Consider the following 20,507-nt stretch of genomic DNA (forward strand, 5'->3'; position numbering starts at 1 on the left):
TTTGGATTGTTTTTTCACCTTGTGAGTACTGGTTTGTTTAAATTTTTTTTTTTTCTGTTTTCATTTATTTCTCTTCCAACTTTTTTAACTGGGTGAACTTTACTTCGTTACTCATTTTTATTACTCATTTAGTGTGCTGTCTGTTGCCTATTTAACAACATGGAAGAAAGTTCTGGAAGTACTTCTTCTCCTAGTGTTATCAACAATTTAATGGTAGGAATCAATTTAAATACACCTAAAGAGTTTCTCACTAATCCTGGTGAACCAGTTGTTAAATGGTCAGAGTGGAAAGAGTATTTTATTAACTACATTGCCACTTGTTGGAAGCCGGAGTCCCAGTCCCGCACCACTGTCACCAAATGCGAGACCCGGGACTCCTCACTCAATGTTAGGCCAAGTACAACTGAAATGAATCTTTATTGTTCAATTAATAATAATTGTTACAATATTCTATCAATGAACAAAAGCTTGTTTAAAATCTCACACAGTTAGATAAGAATAAAAAGACGTTTAAAACGATTAAAATAGTAAGAAGGACTATTACTAGAGCTATTGTCCTATCTAGCAGTAAGGTGCTGTACATGGGACTTGAGGAAAAGTTTTATCATAGTCTATCTTGCTTAATGGCCGACGGAATGCTTTTATAACTCAGTTTTCAGTTTCAGTGCGGCTCCGATTGCGTCTGTGAATTTCCCTAGTTGGGCCGCAATTTGAGGTGTTTTAGTGTAAAAGCATAGGTCTGAAACTTCCCTGCAACTTTGTAGGCCAAGCGACCTATAGATGGGGAGAACCAAGCACTGCCGCTCCCTGACTAACTTTGGGAAGCAGCACAAAAGGTGGAACCAAGATTCACGTTGGTAGTTGCAGAGTCGCCAAGCCACTGAATTGTCCTGCCAGGCCCAAGTTGAGTCAAAATCCGTGATGGGCAGAGCGAGAAGTCTCATGTAGGTGATTCTTCCCCGAGCCAGGACTGTCAGAGCTTGTTCAAGGTAGGGCTGCGATTTTTCCATGATGTATGAGGAATCCAGTGAGGAAAGATTGAATTGGTGATGCAGGCTTTCCAGGTCCCTTTCAAAATATATTCTCTTTGCCTGTGTATTCACTGTTTTCATCCAGGCTTTTATTGGGATGACAGGGTTGTGCAGATTTTGGACCTCAATGTCCAGTAATTAATGGCTGCTGCCAAGTGCACCTGCCATGGGGAACCCTCCTCTTCAAAGAGCGTTTAAATTTGTCTTTTTAATGAAAATTCTGGAGCTCCTGATGTAGTATTTTATTAAGTCACCTGAACATCTGATATCCGGACTAGTGAGACCCAACTCCATCCTTACTCTTGCTTTCCTGGCTTGTCTAGAGAGAGCTAGGACCTTTTTATAAGCCAAAATTTGATGGTTCACGAGGAACTTATTGAAGGCACCGGGAAAAACTAAATGGCCATAATTTAGAGAGGGCACTAATTTTGCCTTAAGAACTTTCAAAATGGGTTCAGAAGTTGGACTGTGAAGTCACTTGTTAAGGCTTTTTAAGGAATAAATTATGCCTGCCGCTTTCCTTCTCAGATGTTTCAGGTGGGCTGTAGGTTTTGCTCCTTCCGATAGCCAGAAGCCTAAATAGTTGTAGCTCATACTTGTTTTGATTTGCAGGGCCCCAAGTCGCCAATGTTTGGTCTTCTTTCGTGGGTGCTTCCCGAATATAAGTATCCTGGTCTTCTGATTCACCAGGAGATTATTCTGGTGGCTATATCTGTGCAAAGCTTTTAGGGCCTTCTGTAAGCCAGTTCTCGTGTGGTCCATTATTACAATGTCGTCTGCATACTGGAGTAAGAACTTGTAAAGCGCACTACTCACCTGCGTGGGTCTCAAGGCGCTGAGGAGGAAGGGGGGGGGGGGGGTTGCCGCTACTGGTCGAACAGCCAGGTCTTGAGTCGCCTCCTGAAGGTCAGCAGGTCTTGGGTCTGTCATAGGTTCAGAGGAAGGGTGTTCCAGGTCTTGCCGGCGCGGTGGGAGAAGGATCTGCCGCCGGTGGTGGTGCTTCGAATGCGCGGGACGGTGGCCAGGGAAAGGTCGGCGGAGCAGAGCTGGCGGTTGGGAACGTAGAAGGAGAGTCGACTGTTGACGTAGGCTGGGCCGGTCTTGTGGAGTGCCTTGTGTGCGTGGATGAGGAGTTTGAAGGAGATTCTCTTGTCGACGGGGAGCCAGTGCAGGTCTCAGGTGGGGGGTGATATGGCTGTGGCGTGGAATGTCGAGGATCAGACGTGCAGAGGCATTTTGGATTCTTTGTAGTCGTTTGATGAGCTTGGCCGGGGCTCCAGCGTAGAGGGGGTTTCTGTAGTCGAGTCTGCTGCTAACTAGGGCCTGGGTGACTCTTCTTCGTGTGTCCGTGGGGATCCACCTGTAGATCTTGCGGAGCATGCGGAAGCAGGAGGAGAAAACTGCGTTGACTTGCTTGGTCATGGAGAGCGTTGAGTCGAGGATGACTCCCAGGTTGCGTGTGTGGTCGGTAGGTGTCGGGGGTGTCCCCAGGGACGAGGGCCACCAGGAGTCGTCCCAGGCTGATGGGTTGGAGCCGAGGAGGAGGATCTCCATCTTGTCCGTGTTCAGCTTCAGTCGGCTGCACTTCATCCAGTCGGCAACGGCCTTCATTCCTTCATGGAGGTTGGATTTGGCGGTGAGGGGGTCCTTGGTGAGGGAGAGGATCAGTTGTGTGTCGTCGGCATAGGAGATTATGTTGAGGTCGTGCTGTCGGGCGATGCGTCCGAGTGGGGCCATGTATATGTTGAACAGTATCGGGCTGAGGGATGATCCCTGGGGTACGCCGCAGATGATCTCGGCGGCTTTGGATCGGAATGGGGGAGGCGGACGCTCTGGGTTCTACAGGAAAGGAAGGAGGTGGTCCATTCCAGGGCCTTGTCTCGGATCCCTGCGTCGTGCAGGCGTGTGCGTAGTGTGCGGTGGCAGACAGTGACGAAGGCAGCGGAGAGGTCTAGGAGGATGAGGGCCGCCGTCTCACCGTTGTCCAGCAGTATCCTGATGTCGTCGGTGGCGGCGATGAGGGCGGTCTCGGTGCTGTGGTTGCTGCGGAACCCTGACTGGGAGGGGTCCAGGATGCTCTTTTCTTCGAGGTATCGGGTGAGTTGTCTGTTGACGAACTTCTTGATGACCTTTGCTGGAAACGGAAGCAGGGAGATGGGCCAGAAGTTCTTGAGGTCTTTTGGGTCTGCCTTGGGTTTTTTGAGGAGGGCTTTGATCTCGGCGTGTTTCCAGCTCTCTGGGAAGTTCGCGGTCTCGAAGGAGAGGTTGATGATGTTGCACAGGTGGGGTGCGATGGTGCTGCCGGCTTTGTTGAAGATATGGTGAGGAAAAGGATCTGATAGGGAGCTAGAGTGGATTGTGCTCATGGTCTTTATGGTGTCCTCGATGTTCACGTTGGCCCAAACTGTCAAGGGGTCGTGGTTTATAGGGTGTGGCAGGTCTGGTGTGTCGGGGTCTGTTGGGGACGTCCGGGAGTCGAAGCTGTCGTGGATGTCGGTGATCTTGCGGTGGAAGAAGGTGGCGAGGGAATCGCACAGGGCTTGCGACGGCGGGATCTTGTTGGCGTTGGAGCTGGGGTTGGAGAGTTCCTTCATGATGGTGAGGAGCTCCTTGCAGTTGTGTGCGTTGCTGTTGAGGCGGTCTTTGAATGAGGTCCTCTTGGCGGATCTGATGAGGTGATGGTGGTGGCGGATGGCGTCTTTGTGGACTGCGTGGCTGTCCGGCATCTTCTCACTGCCATTTGTTCTCTAGTTTCCAGCAGGTGCACTTGGAGGCTAGGAGTTCCGGGGTGAACTAGCTGGCTCTCTTGCTGGTGTCTTTGTAGGTGGGTGTTTTCAGCGGGGCTAGGGTGTTGGCGCAGTCGTCCATCCATCATCTGAGGTTGTTGGCGGCGGCGGCGGGGTTGGTGGGGTCGGTGGGTGGGTTGCGTGCGAGGTTTATCTGTAGTTGGTCTTCGGTGATTTTGCCCCAGCAGCGGCGGGGGATCTGTTGAGTGCGGTGGTATGCGGCGGGTTTCCGGAAGGTGAAGTGGATGCAGTGGTGGTCGGTCCAGAGGAGTTCGGAGGTGTGGCTGAAGGAGACATGGGAGCTTGAGGAGAAGACTGCGTCGAGCGTGTGTCCGGCTATGTGGGTCGGCGTCGTGACAAGCTGTCTCAGTCCGAGGTTGGCGGGGTTGTCGATCAGGGTGGAGGAGTTGGTGTCGCTGTTCTCCAGGTGAAAATTCAGGTATCCGAGGAGAATGTAGTCGGTGGAGGTCAGGGCGTGCGTGCTGATGAAATCGGTGATGGAGTCGCTGAACTGTGGTCGAGGTCAGGGGGGTCTTTAGACGAGGGTGCCTCTTAGGGTGGTGTTGGGGTCCGTGTGGATCTGGAAGTGCATGTGTTCGGTGGTGCTGAGAGAGTCGTCGGTGCTGCTCGAGACCCTGATTGTGTTTTGTGGACGATGGCGATTCCTCCTCCGACTCCGTCGGTGCGGTCTCTGCGGGTGATCTTGTAGCCGTCGGGGATGGCTATGGCGATGTCGGGTGCGGAGGAGTCATTCATCCAGGTCTCTGTCCGGAAGGCGACGTCCGGTGATGAGGTGTCGAGTAGGTCCCAGAGCTCGACGGCGTGTTTGCGTGCGGAGCGGGTGTTGAGTAGGCTGCATCGGAGAAGGTTGAGGTCCTCCTTGGCAGCTGTCTCGGCGGCTCTGAGGCAGGTGTAGCTGCAGTTCCGGCAAGTGAAGGGACCATGTGTGCGTTATGGGGCGGCCTTGACGCAAGTAAGGGTCCGTCCGGGGTTGAGAGCGTGGAGTGTGCTGGCATCGTGTCGGTCGTTGTGGCGGGTGCGGGGGGCACGGTCCAGGCGCGGACGGGCACAGACGGGCTTGCCTTAGGCGCGCCAGCGGCCGCCATATATGGGGAGGTGGGAGCAGCAGGGAGGCGGGAGGCAGGGGCAGCAAATGGGCAGTGAGGGGGCGGGGACGCAGGGGATGCAGCAGCGGGTACGGGAGCGGCAAGGGAAGGTAAGCGGGCACAATCAGGAGGCAAGGGGGGAAACAATGAAAAACTGGCACAATCAGGGGGCAAGGGGTACAGAAGGCAAGACGAGTACAGTCAGGCAAGGGGAATAGAAGCAAAACTGGGCAACAGCAGTACGGAGTAGACAACAACAGGGGACGGGGGTACAGAGGCAAAAACAAGCGCAATCAGGGGACAAGGGGTACAGAAGGCAAAACTAGTACAGTCAGGCAAGGGGAACAGAAGCAAAACAAAACGGGCAAGCAGAAGGCAGGCACAGGGGGTATACAGACAGCAGCAGTACAGAGTGGACAACAACAGAATACAAACCTAAGGCCTACCACTGGCCACCAGGGATGAGGCGCAGGTGGTAGCCTGCGGGTGGAGGAGGGCTTCAACTTCAACCAGCAGCGGCAGCTGGGGCAGGGTCAGGAACACAGGCGGCGCTGTAGCGGAGTGGGAGCGACCTACCAGGCAAGGCAATGTTTGACTGATTTTAATACGGAAGAGTTTAATCAATTTCGATCTTAGGCCCTGCATTCACAAGTGGCAATATATAATTCTACCAACTCTCTGGCACCCTGTCCAATTTCTTGCAGTCCCAGAAATCTCCAAAATAATAAATTTTTTTAAAGAATACAGAACCAATGTCAGTCAAGCTGCCCAACTATGCATCTTCTCCCCCACAGCATGTGAGTGAAGAAAACGTACTAAAAATAAGTGGAAGAGTGAGAGGGCACCTCACGTATGCAACACCAGGGAGGCTACCAGCAGGTTCTCGCCAGTATGCCCACGTATATCATCATAGGCTGCATCGGAGAAGGTTGAGGTCCTCCTTGGCAGCTGTCTCGGCGGCTCTGAGGCAGGTGTAGCTGCAGTTCCGGCAAGTGAAGGGACCATGTGTGCGTTATGGGGCGGCCTTGACGCAAGTAAGGGTCCGTCCGGGGTTGAGAGCGTGGAGTGTGCTGGCATCGTGTCGGTCGTTGTGGCGGGTGCGGGGGGCACGGTCCAGGCGCGGACGGGCACAGACGGGCTTGCCTTAGGCGCGCCAGCGGCCGCCATATATGGGGAGGTGGGAGCAGCAGGGAGGCGGGAGGCAGGGGCAGCAAATGGGCAGTGAGGGGGCGGGGACGCAGGGGATGCAGCAGCGGGTACGGGAGCGGCAAGGGAAGGTAAGCGGGCACAATCAGGAGGCAAGGGGGGAAACAATGAAAAACTGGCACAATCAGGGGGCAAGGGGTACAGAAGGCAAGACGAGTACAGTCAGGCAAGGGGAATAGAAGCAAAACTGGGCAACAGCAGTACGGAGTAGACAACAACAGGGGACGGGGGTACAGAGGCAAAAACAAGCGCAATCAGGGGACAAGGGGTACAGAAGGCAAAACTAGTACAGTCAGGCAAGGGGAACAGAAGCAAAACAAAACGGGCAAGCAGAAGGCAGGCACAGGGGGTATACAGACAGCAGCAGTACAGAGTGGACAACAACAGAATACAAACCTAAGGCCTACCACTGGCCACCAGGGATGAGGCGCAGGTGGTAGCCTGCGGGTGGAGGAGGGCTTCAACTTCAACCAGCAGCGGCAGCTGGGGCAGGGTCAGGAACACAGGCGGCGCTGTAGCGGAGTGGGAGCGACCTACCAGGCAAGGCAATGTTTGACTGATTTTAATACGGAAGAGTTTAATCAATTTCGATCTTAGGCCCTGCATTCACAAGTGGCAATATATAATTCTACCAACTCTCTGGCACCCTGTCCAATTTCTTGCAGTCCCAGAAATCTCCAAAATAATAAATTTTTTTAAAGAATACAGAACCAATGTCAGTCAAGCTGCCCAACTATGCATCTTCTCCCCCACAGCATGTGAGTGAAGAAAACGTACTAAAAATAAGTGGAAGAGTGAGAGGGCACCTCACGTATGCAACACCAGGGAGGCTACCAGCAGGTTCTCGCCAGTATGCCCACGTATATCATCATCGGTTGCCCAATCACAGAAATAAAGAAAATAGTGTCCAGTAGAGAGAGAAGAACAGGAAAAAAAGAGTTAACTGTCCCAAAACATAACGCCTGTGTTATGCAAAGAAGCATGTGTTCCGGGCAATTAAAATCGAGTTAAGACTCACTATTAGGTTGCCCTCTTTATTTGCAAATGTGAGCTTACTCGAGGTAAAAACACTATATGTTGCTAACCTTTTCCAAGAAGGCCAACATGTTTCATTGCCAATTACATATGTTGTGGCAAATTTGTCAGGGCGTGGGGTTCACTCAATCGCCTCTCTGGACAATGCTTTGTATGATGTGGATAGGCAGGTGTCGGCTACGGACTTTCATACCAGCCTGCACCAGACCAAAAGGGGTGTGTTCATCACTGTTACCCCTAGTTTAGGGAGCACTACCGTTGCTTATCATTCCACCGCACCCTTGTCGATAGCAAGCCGTGTCTCGTCCCCGCTACCTAGTAGCAGGGACGAGACGTGGCTTGCTATAGACACGGGTGGCAGGGACGAGACGCGGCTTGCTATAGACACGGGTGCGAGGCCCCTGATATAGAGAAGTTATGGCCTTTAGCAGCTGTTGGGGAATTCCCCAAGAATGCATTTTTCCCCACAGCTTACCACGATCGACCCGATCAAAAGCTGCACTATAGTCCACAAAACAGCAGAAAAGTGTTAACTGAGATGGCTGGGTAGCGCGATTAGACAGATGGCCCAGTACTAAGATGTTATCTGTGGTAGAGCTTTGGGCCCTAAAGTGTGTTTGAAAAACGGGAAGAATGTTATTATCTGTTGCCCAGGCTTCCAGTTCTTTCAAATGTATTCTGGCATATGCTTTTGCCTCAACATCTAGTAAAGCAATAAGCTGGTAATTTTCAGGTTTTGTGCTGTACCCTTTTTTGTAAATTGGGGAAAGTATTGAGCCTTACCACAATGATGGAACAATAGAAGTGGCGAAGGTATGCTTAAAAAGTGTTGTTAACTGTTTTGCCCAGAATTCCTGCAAGGCTTTGAACACAGATATGGGAACTCCATTGGGACCTGGAGCGCCATCTGACCTAATTTTTTTGATAAGGGTAGTTACCTCGGCCACTGTAATGTTAGTAGTTTTGATGACTTTATCTTTTACTGGAGTTTGTTGATGGGAATAGGTTTGAATGATGTTCTGATGGGTTGAGTACAGCTGAGTTGCATGTTTAACCCACTCCAAGGCTGCCACTCCGTTTTCTTTTATCTGACCGGTGTCAGTGACTTGCTTAATATATCTCCAAAGTTGGATATGTCCCCTTTCTTTGAGGAAGGTAAAGATTTTCACCCATTCTGCCTCGATTTTCTTGGAGCGTATTTTCCAGACTTTCTTCCTGTGCAGTGCATGGAGAGCTGTTATTTCCTGAGTTTGGGGATTTTTGATGCCTTTCCTTCTTGCCTACAAAGCCCTTGAAAGACTGCGTTTTGTGTGAATTAGGTCTCTTCATTTAATACATTGCGGGGGTCCCAGAGGGTGGGTATCCTGCACTTGGGTGCCTCCAGTTCGTACCCCTAGGGCTGATTTTAGTTCTACATAGAGTGCTTCCCAGTGCACCTGGGGAGAGACTGTGCTCATGACTATGGAATTTGATTCTTTGTAAGTTACCCACTCCAGGCGTTTGGAGCCAAGATTATTAGTCCATTTTATTCTACTCAGGACTTCGTAGCGTTCTTCGCCGGTTGAGACCCCCAGTGTTTCCAATTGTGTTGCGAATTCCCCATTTAGCTGCAGGGTTATCCTCAGTGTCCTGTGATCGCTTTCATCCCTGTTGTCCACTTCAAAGTTGTTAAAGTATGAGTACTAGATGATCCGAAATAAAGATATAGTCTATTGTAGACTTGTCCCTGAAGGTGGGGAGTGGGAACCAGAGAGGATCCGCAGCTGTTTTGATGGTGTGAGCTGAGACCAGACTATGATTTAGAAAAAACTGCTGCAGTGAGGCACCATTAATGTGCGGTAGGATATTCACTTTCGACTTCCCTAAGTTCCGAGTGTTCAGGTCACCAGCGATAATGGGGAGGTGTGAAACATATTTGTTTATGAGCTGATCCATTTTTGTTGTCAGTGTTTTTAGAACATGTTTTTTTTTGCTGGGAGGCAGGGTTTACATAGCAGTTGATTACCAAGAGACGAATTGGGTTATTGTTAATTTTCAGCCCGCTAACTAGGACCGCTTGCATGTCTGGGATGTTGGTTGCAATAAAAGTTGTCTCTAGTCTGCATGCTTGGTTTATGTAGATTGACAGCCCACCAGAAGCTCTCCCAAAGATGTTGCGTTTTATAGCTGTGGTATGTAATTCGTAGAAGCCGTGAAGAATTAATAGTTCGGTGGCCCAGGTCTCTTGTAGGCACAAGATGTTATTTCCACGACAATAGTTACTCACTGAACTGTACTTAAGCAATCTTTTTAAGCCAGCTACATTCCAGGAGATCATGGACAGCTGAATGTTATTTCCCGGAGTTCTGGTGCTGAACCAATGGCGTGCAGGGTTTTTGTTATTAGAGGTGCAATCGTAGTTGCTGCTCTGCTGGACGAAACCTAATGCCCACCCCGGGGAAATGGCTTGGCCTATGTTCAGAGGTACTTGTAATCCTGAATGTATTTTACAGACTTGGCTCTGCGGCTAATTTTTTCGCTTGTGGGTTACACACTGTCCCCTTTAGGATTGAGTAAACTTCCTTAATGGGTGATGGTGCCGCTAACACGTGCGGATATTTCTATGGGACGGGAAAAGCAATATCAATACCCCAGTCTGCCATTTGCGATATTTCATCTGGAGTTAACCCTACACTGGTGTGACAACTCAGCCCTATCGAGGTTGATTCCCCATGGGTGTCACTGGTAAGGCGAAGGAACTTAATCCAGACTAATTCATCCGAGTATGTTCCTGACAGCGTCGGAATGTGTTTAAATAGACGAAGTATATTGCCCCTATTTAAGATGTCATGTTGGCCTTTGATTAGATATCTAGGCGTGAGGATTACCTTATGTTTTTTTACAGACTTTACTTAGATTGCTGACTTGCTCTGCTTTTTGCTAGATGTTTAAGCCGGTGTGTAAGGTACTTTGGTTGGTGCTTGGGCCTATGCCACTCTGACAGGTCTCTAAGCTGGTCCTAGGATTTTGTGTTAGCGGACTGGTCCTCAAAGGAGCCGGTGGCAGAGGGCCCTGAGGGGGGCAGATCCCAAGAACAGGTCCTTGCTCATTAGGCGTACCTAGTTGAACTTTGTGCTCTGACTTCTTGGTGTTGATGTTTGGTGGGGGAACTGGTTGAGTGTTTATTGCCGGACCTAGTAAGCTGTGCGAATCCCTCGTTCGGGAAATTGACTGTAATGATCTTTCAGTCGCTTGTTTTGCTTCTGATGGAATTGTTACTGTAGATTATTCATCACTCAAAGCGTGTTTTATAGTGAAAATTGGAAAATTCTGGATTTTCCCATTGTCGGCTTGTGGTATTTGCTTGCAGGTTGACACGGAGCAGGCAACTTTTTTAATAGCCTTTGTTTTTTTCTCTAATTTCCTTATCTTTTTTTGGGCCCTCCTTGAGAGAGGTACGTCTATTCTTCCCTGGGTGGGATCTTTGCTCTTAAGCTCTTTGGCTGAATGTATGGGTCCAGGGCTGGAGTTGAGACCTAGTGAGCTGATGCAAACCTTGGTGGATGTGGATAAAACTTGGTTGTCAAGCTTTATTGTAGGATTACTCTGGGAAATTGTAGCCAAATTGTCTTGATGCTCTTCACTGTTTGTTGTGGATGCAGTGCCACTGTTATTAAATTGGCAAATAGTTCCTTCTGTTTGTTCCTTCAATGAGACTACCAAAGCTGTTAGGATTGTAGGAAGTGTTGCCCATTTATCGATGAGTTCAGCACACGTGCAAGTACAGTGTTGATTGTCCTGCGTATCACTAAGCTTGTTTTCTGTAAAATCCACCTTATTGTTTAGTACCACCAAACGTTGTGCAATTGTAGATAGCAAATCAATTTGCAGCTCCATTTTATTGGACTGCCAAAGTAGTGCCCTTGCCGTTTATTGGTTCGTTTTGCCAGTTGAGGTAGGACCAGGGTCATTTATGAAGCTGCTACCATGTAGACTTTGGCTTTGAAAGCTTTGGGTTGGTGAGGAAGAGAGCCGAGTATCGTTGGCCATTCTGAGGAGTTTTGGGGTAAGATCCAAAATTCTTGGTATCTTTGTTTCCAAATTCTGTAGAAATATTGGTGATAGGAACCCACAGTTTTCTTGTTGTGCTGGTGTTTCAGTCTTTATTGAGCCAAGTCCTGATTACTCTAAGGAGGACATCAGGATGGGCGACTGCAAAGTTGCTTGTTGATGGCAGTGTATTTGAACTGGGACAACCTGCTCATGTTTTCCAAGGATTGGAGCAGAGGTGGTCCCAGGTAAATCGGATAGATCAATTGCTTGTTTATATTCATTTCCCGGCCAAGTGCAGGATTGGCTCCGGCATCTCCCAGTTTGAGTGCTTTGGCCTAATATTGCATAGGGTTGGATGTTGTGAGATCTCTCCAGGAGGGGGTTCGTGATACTGCTGGATTTAATCCTTGCTGGTAAGTCGATCGGGAAAAGGAGGTTCTTATCATTAAAATGACGTTTGTGAAAAAATTGAGTATTAAGGCCTGCTTTTGGTGACTTTAAAAATGACTTCAGGTCAGGGATTGTGTTCCTTGAACTCCTTAAATTTCTGGGTGAGACTTGAGTCGAGGGGTTTGATTTTACAAGGTCGTTTCCTTGACGTGTGGAAGTTGTTTTTTTTTAGGAATCCCGTGGTTGAGGCCCAACTGCAATGTCTGTGTTTTACCCTGGTAAACTTTACCCTCCTTTGGGGGTGGCTGATCACCGGAAAGAAAGGCTTCAGAAAATCAGCAAGTAACCTCTCGCCCGGAGGGCCAAAGGAAGTTACCCCTCTGTGCCTCGGGCGTACCTTCCAGCAGTCTCCCTGAGTCTCTGCTGTACACGGGGCGCCGGCGAGGCACTTCACTTCCTTAGGCAGTGAGTAGTACGACCAGAGGGAGCCTCAGCAGCTAGCAGCGACTGCCACTATGCCAATTCCCCCGCTGCTGCTGCTCCAAACAAGGCAACCGCCGACGGCCCATTAGCTGGGGGTCACAGGCAGCCAGGTTCAGCGTAAGCCCTGACTCCACTAGCTCAAACCTAGGCCTGGGCTCTGATAAACTTTGGGTGGTTAGTGACTAAACAAAATCAAAGTAGGATTTGCCTTGGATTTCGTTGTTCAACCTTTTTGTTTCGCTGGCACCATTCAACTTTCGCCACACGGTGTCGCCGGTGCGCTTTTACAGTCCCTACACAATCCTTCTGTAGCGTCACACCACCCAAAAAAGCCAGGTCTCTGGCAAGCCGGCAAGCCACCCGCCTCACACCGCACACCACATGCCACACACCGGGACCCCTCAGGGATCGGCTCTGGCACGGCAGGGAGACTGTGCTCTTCGCAACCCGTTGACAGTCTCAGCAGGCAGCGGGCGGTCACGGCGGGTGAACGGGCTGTGGCTCCGAACCTAAAGCACAGCAGCATCACAAACAGGCTCCGCCTCCGAAAATCCAGGTACTCAGGCAGAAATTACAGAATCAAACAAGTTTGTGGTCAGTGTGGTGTTTATGCACAGTACCTGAAAGGATTACAGGGGTGAAAGTGCAAGTCCTGCTTAGGGTCCTAAGAGGGGGCCTCTTCAAAGACTTGGACTGCACAGAAGTCCGTCAGTAATCCCCGCAGTGATAATCTGTCAGATGCACAGCTACCCCGCAGCTCAAGGCCAAGTAAGGACACCGTTTGAGATAGCCCTGCTCACCCCCTAAGTAGCTTGGCACGAGCAGCCAGGCCTATCTCCAAGGCATGAGTGTACAGTATGTGCAACCACACTCACAGCAACCCACTGGTGACACCATAAATGGAATCCACACAAGTTTGATAAAACGACTATAAACTTTATATTTAAAGATATATACGATCAGACCACACAATACAAAAGCCAACATATAATAAAGGGTAATATTCGTTCTGGCTGGCTTGTAGGTTCAAATCCCAACCACCGCTTTGAAATGCTATGCTGGTCGTAATGCTAGAATCACACATGTTGCAATGGACAAACAATAGTGCACTGCATAACGATACAATCCTGTGCTGGGCAAAGGAGAAATAATACAATGCGTAATGATACACCCCGGTACCTTGCAAGGGGAGAAATAATGCAATGTGTACTGCTACAATCATGTATTGCGCAATGAAGGAATAATGCAATGCGACACACCCCAATCACGTACTTTGCAATGAAGAAATAATGCAATGCGCACCGCTACAATCATGTACTTTGCAATTAAGGAATAATGCAATGCGGGCCACTACAATCCTGTACTTTGCAATGGAAAAATACTGCAATGCGTAGCGCTACAATTGTGTACTTCGTTATGCAGAAATAATGTCAGGCGTCAAGACAGACCGGAAGTTCGTTAGCAGCAATATTGGCAATGTGTATTACGACAATCAGCCTCTTCGATAACAGTTACCCCCCCACACGTATCATTGATGACATAAAGTACAGCTTCTCACTCTGGCCCCAGTACTGCCACTCCTTTGGTCAGTACGGGCCCCTATCTGAGCCAAAGCAAAGGCTCACGTTGCCAGAAGGAATGGGAGGCCGAGAGAGTGTCCCTCCGAGCCCGCACCCCGCCCAGGTAGTGATCCACATTACCTGGGGGCGCAACCCCACTCTCCTCTCCTCCTTCAGTGAACTCGGCCTTCCGTGCAGAACTTTCTCAATGGGCCTCAGCGGCTCGGCCTGGCAGCTCAGCTCCTCCGGGGCTGCCGGTCCGGGCCACCACTGTAAGGAAGGTCTCAGGCAGCCGCAGGGCACATGTACTCCACGCCTCTGAGATTACGTTACTCTGGGTGCACGTTCACCACAGCACCCTCCGGGTCTCCTCTAGCACAAAGCCACACAGACAACGCTGATGGGCATGTCGACTCCGAGTGCACGTTCACCAGGTGCACGTTCATCAGGCACTCCTTCCTGCGGTCTCAGTTGGCACCAAGACATGCACACCGCGCTGCAGAGACTCACTTTCTTCCGGTGCACACGATGATCAGCCGATCACCTCCACAGTCCCAGGTTGCACCAAAGCACACACACTGCTTCACTGAGACTTACTCCAACTCCGGTGCCCCGATATCCAGGCGCTCTTCACCAATGCCTTCGACCGCACCACGACACGCTCACCGTGTCCGAGCCTCACTTCTCCTCCGGTGCACTCGATGACCAGGCGCTCTTCACCAGCGCCTCTGGTGCACCCTGACACACACTCTGCGCGTCCGAGATGCACTCCACTTCCGATGCACACGTTGACCAGGAGCTCTGCACCAACGCCTCCTGTGCACCACGACACGCACCCTGCGCGTCCGAGACTCACTTCACCTCCGATGCACACGCTGACCAGGTGCTCTTCACCAGCGCCTGCGGTGCACCATGACACACACCCTGCGCATCCGAGTCTCACTTCACCTCCGATGCACACGCTGCCCAGGCGCTCTTCACCAACGCCTGCGGTGCACCACGACACACACCCAGCTCGTCCGAGACTCACTTCACCTTCGATGCAAACGTTGACCAAGCGCTTTTCACCAACGCCTACTGTTCACCACGACACTCACCCAGCGCGCCCGAGTCTCACTTCTCCGTGTGTCCAAGATCAGAGGGACTCAAGATGCCACAACACGCTACCACCGTGTCGCTTGAAACTTCTCCGGAAATTTTTATGTTCCTGTGTTTCCAAACAGGGAGCCAGCTCACCTCGGGCCCTTGGGGTAACAAGACACAGCACAAAGCACAGTCTTCTTCAAGCAGGGGGACCCAGCGCACAAAGCACAGTCCCAACAGCCTCTTCCTTGGTTAAAACAGCAAACTGCAGACCAGCCTCAGATCACGATGCAAGGGTCGGCCCATCCCAGCAGTCTCTTCAGTTGTTCCTTCCTTAGCAGAGGTTCCTCTTGACCACGAAATGGGTCCAAGCCTTTTCATTTTCAATCCATTTCTATTACAATGTTCAGGGGTCTCAGCTCTCATAGTTATACCCCTAAATGTCTTTGAAATTTGCTGTGCTCAGGGGTCCCTGACCCCTGCCTAAATCAGTTCTGGGTGTCTCCCTCCCAGTGTCACCTTTCTCCCTTTGAAACTGGAGGTCTGGATCCTTAATCACTCAACAGGAGACGGGTCAATTGTTTTATAGCAGCAACCCAGGCCTCTTCACCTCCCGGGCTTCTCCTCCCCCTACTGTCCAGATGCCGATCAGCCTGGTGCCATCTCAACCCCTCCCTGGGTCAAGACCTCCCCCAGCTCCTCTCGCCTCTCAGATCCAGACAGTCAATCCACATTCAGCAGAGACACACAGAAATGCTTAAAGCACAAAACTCAGCCACTTTCTAAAAGAGTGGTTTCTGAACACACAGTGACAAAACTACTTTCATAGAAAGATGTGTTATGATACTGTGAGTTCATACATACTAAACTTCACCTCTCCATTTTAAACCTACGGGAAACAAGGCTAACAAACACAATACCCAGCCTCCCCCATTCTGTCCTATGGGCAGGATGGCCTTTCACCAGTGAAAAACGAAATGGAGAGTTTTTTACTGTCAGGACATAGCACACACCTCAGTATATGTCCTGCCTTTTACTTACACTGCACCCTGCCCAGGGGTTACCCGGGATGTACCACAGGGGTTCCCACTGTGTACGCAAAAGGGAAAGTAAGGCCTGGCAAGTGGTTGCACTTGTCAGGACAACATGCTAACTTAGCAAACTGCGCACAGGCCTGAGTTCCCTTCTCCGCGCACCTTTGCATTACTAGCCCTGGCACACACAGTGCACATCACTAGGGACTTTTCTCGTAAGGCAAACATGCTAATCATGGGCAACCAATTACCATTACACTTTACACAGGGAATACTTGTACTTTGACACTGATCAGCAGTGGCAAAGTACCCAAAGCATCTAAATTGGCAACTCTATGTCAGGAAAACGGTCTGGGGGAAAGCAAAAAGTTTAGGGAACTATAGCCAAAAAGGCCAAGTCCTATACCACTTTAGAGGATAATAGTGGCATTCTGTCTCCCGACAGAAAGAAAAGGATTTTAATGCATTGCCTTGGTCCTGAAGGTCTTAAAGTGTATAACCAGATGCAAAAAGCGAAAAAGATCAGGAGATGTTGATACTTTTAAATGCGCAATCTTAGACTTAGATAGTCATTTCTCCCCTACTGTTTGTATTGCCATTTCAAGACGCACCTTTTACAAAAGGAAGCAACCGCAAAATGAGTCCATTGAGGAATATGTCGCTGTTCTCAAAAAACTTGCAGCTTCTTGTAAATTTGGCGTTCTTCATGAGGAAATGATAAGAGATCAAATTATTATTTGCCAAAAAAATAAGAGTATTCAAGACAGACTCTGGATTGAAGGGGACTTTTGTCTTAAGGATATTATTACCTTAGTCAAGGAGGCAGAACTGTCAGAAAGAAGCGCAAAAACCAATCTCTGTGCATAGTGAGAATCCATCTGTCAGTCTGGTATCATCCAAGAAAAAAGGAAAATCTAGTTTTACAAAAGTTTCAGAAAAACGCACTTACAGTAATAAATTGCCTAGCAAAGTCATACTTGGGGCACAAGGAAAAACTTTCAGTTTTGCTTGTTATAGATGTGGTAGTACATTGCACAATGCCAGTTCCGACAAATGTCTCGCTAGATCTACAAAATGAATTCATTGTGGTATCATAGGTCAATTTGCTAGAGGCTGTAAAAGAAGAGATAAGAAAAACAACCGAGTTTCTTGCCTCACTGAGAACTCGGATTCTTCTGAAAATGAGTCAGAGGATTCTGATAACTCTCATTACAGTTCCACCTCATTAACAAGAAAGAAAGGTGTTGTTCTTAATATCACAAGTGTTGATAATAGCAAACCTATGTGCATCATTAATTTGGGAGGAATTCCTTTACAGGTAGCTGCTGACTCTGGATCCCCATTCACTATTATTGCTCGTTCCATTTGGGATGATAAGTTTGTAGGTGTTTTAGGTCCACATTTGGAATCCACAGATATCAACCCTGAAAGCTTCACTGGGAAGAGATTAACATGTTAGGGTATCGTTTACTACATTTTCAATTTAAAGGGAGAGAAGCATTATGCAAATTGTACGTGGCTTTGGATGGTCCTTCAATCCTAGGCTGGAAAGACCAAAAGCTTTAAGAATTATCTTAGACCCCAATAGCCCAGAACAGGTTTTAGTAGCCTGTGATAGTGAAATCACAAAAAATGGGTATTGGATGAATTTAAAGATGTGTTCAATGGTAAAGTTGGTAAACTTAAAGGTTTAACCCGCCTTATTAGAGTCAAATATTCAGCGGTACCTAAAATTCACAAAGTTCGTAATATTCCTATGATTTCCAGAGAGGGAATTAAGCTAGAGCTTAAAAAAATACAAGATGCTGGCATCATTGAACCCATCAAAGCATGAGAGTGGATTTCTCCCTTGGTCGTTGCCAGATGCGCCAATGGAAAAATCCGTCTCTGTGTTGATCTCAGAAGTTTAAATAACAATATCATAGTTGACCAATTTCCCTTACCAAGGATCAATGAAATGCTTTCCATTACCAGAGGTGCTAAATGGTTTTCCACAATAGATCTCTCCTTGGCATATCACCAAATTGTTTTACACCCCTCCTGCAGGAACGTTACTTCTTTCTGCACTCCCTTTGGTTGTTATCAATTCCGCAGAATGCCTTTTGGTCTGGCGTCTGCAGCCGCAGTATTTCAAAGGTTAATGTCACAATTGTTTGGTGATATGCCGGGGATTACTTTCTTTCAGGATGACATTCTCATCATGGGCCGTGAAAAACACGAGCATGATGCTAGATTAAGAAATGTTTCGCAAGTGTTATCCTCCAAAGGTTTAACTGGTGAGATTTCAAAGTGCAAATTTGCGGAACATAGCGTAGTCTACCTACGTCATGAAATTAGTCACAAAGAAATCAAGCCGAAAACAAAATTGGTTAATGCTATTGTTGATGCGCCCTCCCCTAAATCCAAGGATGACTTGCGGTCATTCTTGGGTTTAGCAGAATTTTACTCTAAGTTTGTAGAAAAAGTTTCTGAGAAAACGTATCCCATGAATACGTTACTAAAAAAAACAAAGTGAATTTTCTTTGGACCTCGGATTGCAAACAAGCTTTCCAAGCTATTAAGGAAGCCATTAGTAAAGCTCCCAATCTCCAGGGTTTTGATCCTTCAGCCACTACTTTTGTTGCTACAGACGCAAGCTCCAGGGGTTTGGGTGGCGTCCTCACTAGGCCGACGAAAATCTGAAGGAGGTTGTCATCGCATTTGCATCTAGATCCTTGTCTCCTTCAGAAGAAAAGTATTCAGTAATAGAAAGAGAGACCGTGGCTTGCGTCTGGGCCCTGGAGCATTTCAGGAAATGTTTATGGGGTAGGCATTTTACTTTGAGGTCTGATCATAAACCCTTAACTAAGCTGCTTACCACTGAAGGTTTATCCAGGGCTACTGCCAGAATTGGCAGGTTTTCTATGCGCTTGCAAGATTTCATGTACACCGTTCAGTACGTTCCTGGTGTTAAAAATAGAACAGCTGATTTTCTTAGTTGAATGGCCCTACCTTTAACTGACATTGACTGTAACCCCTGGAATGAGTTTTCTGTGGCGAGTGTTTCTCATATTGATGTTTTTCAGGGAAGCATTGAGCGTACTGAATGGATGAATACTGAAATTTAGGGTTCCATTCTTTGAGATGTCAAATCCAAAGTTATTAATGGTTGGTCTGGCGTAGATAAAACAGACTTAACAGATGAACTTAGAGGATTTTGGGAAGTAAGGGACAAATTGTGCGTGAATGATCAGTTCTTGGTGAGAGGTGAAAAAGTTGGTCCCCCCCCCCCACTTCCTTAAGAAAAAGAATCATTGGCGTGTGTCATGATGGTCATTTGGGCATAACCCGCACCAAGCAGAGGCTCAAAGCATTGTATTGGTGGCCCGGAGCAGATGTTTCTGTTGAACGATTTGTCAGAGAGTGTGTCAATTGTGAGGTTGCTGACAAGTCCCACAAAACGTTTAATCCTCCCTCATTCCCGTTGCATTGCCCAAGCGCTCCGTGGGAGGAGGTTGCTTTGAATTTCATGGGACCCATCTTGTGGCAAGATGGTTCTACCAAGTATATTATTGTCCTTGCTGACTTGTTTTCTAGATGGTTTGAATTGAACTTGGTTGAGAATGTGAATTCTTTAGTCGTTATCAAGTTTTTAGACAGTGTGTTTTTGAGGGGAGGTTTTCCCGCATCCATTCTCACAGACAATGGTGTTCAGTTCAAATCCAATTAGATGGTCCAGTATCTGAATTCTTCCGGCATCAAACAAAAAATCACTGCGCTTTACAATCCCAGTGGGAACAGCGTTGTGGAAAGGATCAACACAACTATTAAAGGATTTATTCAACTTTCCAATAAAACTAATTTGAATTGGAAAAATGAATTAATGAAGATGGTTTGGTCTTACAGAGTGACTTGTCATTCCTCTCTTGGTTGTAGTTCTTTCTCCATTATGAGAGGCAGAATTCCTTTTTCTAAAGAAAATCCTGGTTGGATGGATAGGAGTAAGTGTGTTCATAGTGACTGGGATAGTGTCAAAGGTCACATAAAAAAATCCCAGTCAAAGAACAAAGTCTACTTTGACACTAAACATGGCAGTAAACAATCCAATCTTAGTGTTGGTCATTGGGTATGCGTTAAGCTTGCTAAGAAAGTACCAAAAGTGCTCAACAGGTTCAGTGAACCTCACCAAGTTGTCAAAGTGAATAATAATACTGCTGAACCCGATAATGGCATTTTAATCGCCTTGCCCTTAAGGGAATCCTGTCCAGAATTCGTCTTGTGGTATTAGTCCCCACAAGAATTATTGGTGGTTATTTGATTGTAAGTTTTGTTCTGTTCCTCCTTGTGAAGCTGGTGTTGGTGAAGAGACCAACCCTAGTTCCCAGGTAAACTTGGGGAGCAGTTCTCTACCCATGCAACCTTTTGAGACTCACAGCAGTTGCCCTGCTTCCATGGAGCTGACAACCTCCCGTGGGAGAGTTATTAAGAAACTTAGTAATTTGAATGATTTTATTTGTGATTAAAGTGTAGTTTTTTTCATATATAAAGGGGAAGATGTGTAGTATCGTGTAGTACTTTGTAAGTTGCATTGTATCTGGTAAATTGTGTTTAATTACACTGCTTAGAATTTCCTTGTAGATTTTAGAAGTCAGAATTTCCACACTATGGTTCTATGTTCTCCATATATTAATGTGTATGTAGAATGTTAGGGTCAGATGTTACGCTGTCTTCGAGAGTCATGCTGCTGCCCTGCAGGTTGACAATAAAGAAGAAGACTCTACTT

The sequence above is a fragment of the Triturus cristatus genome, chromosome 7, assembly GCF_964204655.1.
Source record: "Triturus cristatus chromosome 7, aTriCri1.1, whole genome shotgun sequence".
Taxonomy (NCBI): Eukaryota; Metazoa; Chordata; class Amphibia; order Caudata; family Salamandridae; genus Triturus; species Triturus cristatus.